General features: G+C 44.5%; 2 long non-coding RNA genes across 2 annotated transcripts in view; both read left to right on the forward strand.

Annotated features, from left to right (window-relative positions):
• The first annotated feature begins 252 nt into the window (after positions 1 to 252).
• Positions 253 to 961, forward strand: LOC123521703. Its single transcript, XR_006680080.1, has 2 exons — positions 253 to 415; positions 888 to 961. It is a non-coding gene; the product is annotated as an uncharacterized LOC123521703 (long non-coding RNA).
• A 646-nt stretch (positions 962 to 1,607) lies between these two features.
• LOC123521702 overlaps positions 1,608 to 2,631 on the forward strand; it is a 1,375-nt gene continuing 351 nt past the window's right edge. Inside the window, exon 1 of the long non-coding RNA XR_006680079.1 lies at positions 1,608 to 1,645. This is a non-coding gene — a long non-coding RNA (uncharacterized LOC123521702). The remainder of the gene's footprint in view (positions 1,646 to 2,631) is intronic.

The following is a 2,631-nucleotide window of genomic DNA, read 5'->3' on the forward strand; positions in this document are numbered from 1 at the left end:
TTGGTCCCTTTATTTTCTTCTCACATTTTTTTTTATCCAGCCTCTCTTATCTAGGTGGCCATGGGGGAGCCTTACCTCCTCCTGCGATGTGTTAAGGCCCTGCATCCAACCGCATTCCCCTCCTGTCTTGGCAGGGGTGTAGGGGGAGGCAGGGTTGAAACAGGAAATAGAAACTGAAGGGAGAGAGGGATCCAGTGTGCCTGTGGAGGACCCTTGCTGTCAGACTTCCGGTGATCTTGGGGCAGAAACATGTTCCAAAGCCCTGCGGGTCAGAACTGACGGGAAGACGCAGTCTGTGGAGGCTGCACAGAAGCCCACGGCCTCGTCTTCCTCTGGCAGAACCTGGAGGAGGACTGGATCCCGCCCAAGGGAGAGATGACGCCTGCCCTGGAGCCATTGAGGATGTCACTTCTCTGTAAGTAAAGTGATCCTCCTAGAAATTCCCTCATTTCAGTAAAGGGGCCCAGTGGTGAGGACTTTCACCACATGGTTTCCACATCCTTCGCTGTTTGATGTCCAGTGTACTGAAAAGGAATCATAGGGATTATACTTACTTTTGTTTGCTGGTGGGTTTAGTTGATTCAGGCAGGACCGGAAATCTAATTCCTTTTTTTTTTTTTTTTTTGGCAAATACTCTCTTTATTCAGAGGTGTTTGAAATACACTGAAGGGAGTGCTGACACTCTCAGCTGCTTCCAGCTCGTGCATCAGGGATTAGAATCTTTGCTGTCCCCTTTCTCAGGGTGCCCGGATGGTTTTCCTTTGCAGCAAGAGGACCTCACATTCATGAGACCAAAGATCTAGAACTATTCCCCCTAGATTTGCACCAGCAGTGGTTTTGTTTCCCGTTTTGTTTTGTCTTTAAAACGATACTACATTGTATTACAGAATACTGCTCTGTGTGGAAAGATGTCTGCGGAGGCTTCCTCGGGAATCTTGCAAAAGCCCCATGACTCTGGTAATGCAGTTTATGAAAATCTGCAAGGATGAAAGAACAGAGTGGTGGGGGTGGGGGGGGACCTTTCGTCCATGAAAGTGTGGTAGAAACGGACTTGTAGGTAAGCCAGCACTTTTATACTATAGTTTTCTTTTCCGAATGTCATGTAGAAATGGAATCCGATAGCAGGTAACTGTTCCATCTAATATCTTTTGCTTAGCCTTAGCATTGAGATTCAGCTAGAGGGTACCAAGTTTGTCAAATAAGAGCAAGAGGACAGGCTTTTCTGTGTGGCTGGCTGAATCTCTGCATGATCTGTCTAGGAGGGGACAGGGGTGGGTGGATGTGCTACATATTAATGCTTGTTTAAACCGAGCAAGGTGAAAGTTGAGGAACCTGCAGAGAGGAGAGAAGCATGACAAGATAAGGTCAAGACAGGCTGAGAGTAAGTAATGGACAATTGCTAAGCACATAAATACTTACAGTACCTTCTTTCATTATCACAAAAGCTTGGCCACAATTAAATGCACTTCACATGGCAACAAGGTAAACATTCCTCCAGTGGTCTATGGTTGTTGGCTAGGTACCAAATGCAGAGGAGCAGGCAGCCTCAGTTTTCTCCTGAGAAAAGGCTGGTGGACTTGAACCACTGACCTTATGTGTTAACAGCCCAATACTCATTGCACATTACCTCCAGAGCTCTTTCAAGGTAAGGAAGGCTTCTTCACTTCTTAATTTGCCTGCAGCTATCATAGAGGAACATAAATTTTTTTCTGCTCATATAAGTAAAGGGCATACCATTTGAGAAGACATAAGTAAAATCCCCAGATCATCTAGATGGGAGAGAACGAGAACCATTCGGATTTTATGTATGCCTTTTGTTGTTTGCTTGGCGTTTGTGTCACGAAAGCATTTCTGTCCATTTAAAGTGTCCTTTTCTCTCTTGTATGCCCTCAGACTAGGGTCCAAATCGATGGGTAAAGAATCTGGAGAATTGTTCTGAGCAATTCTCTCTTTAAAAAAGGCTCATTGTGCATTCGTTCATTTTTATTACTTCTCCCTCTGACTGGTGGACTAGAACACATAGAGAGAGAACATGCTAACAGAGTTGCATAACCGCTTGCATCGGAACATGGCTCCGTCCCAGGAAACGGCACTTGTATGTAGTGCTTCCTTGTTGCTTTGTCTTTTCCCAGTTCTCCCTGCCCCTTCTTCCCACCCCCAGCCTTGTTATAGTCTTCAACATCTTTTCCTTCCAATTCTATAACATTGTGTTCTGAAAAAATGGTTTCTGCTATCTGGGTGTTTTCAACTTACTGATGTTGGTTTCTTTTTCAGCATGGTTTGCTGAGCATTCCTTTTTGGTTTTGTGTTGTTTCCCTCTCTCATTAAAGTCTTATTCCCATAACTAGAAATGAGGTTTCTTATCTCTGTGTCTCCATGACCACGGCCATCCCTCAAGGAGTAGGGTGGTTTGTGAAAAAGCTTGTCAGTAGGTGGATTGTGGCTCAGTGGCACTTGATTGATGATACTGTGTTAAATATGTGTGTCTCTGTGTGTATTTCCCCTATAACCTTCAGGATGACATTTGTGTGTTTTTCACGTCAAAGAAAACATCCAGTAAAGTTATTCGCTGCCTTCCCTTCCAAAACTGTAAACTGCTTCTGCTTCATTATAGCTCTGGCTTTAGTTGTG

This window comes from Echinops telfairi, unplaced genomic scaffold (assembly GCF_000313985.2).
Source record: "Echinops telfairi isolate 266 unplaced genomic scaffold, ASM31398v2 ScPeMD7_40;HRSCAF=151, whole genome shotgun sequence".
Classification (NCBI taxonomy): Eukaryota; Metazoa; Chordata; class Mammalia; order Afrosoricida; family Tenrecidae; genus Echinops; species Echinops telfairi.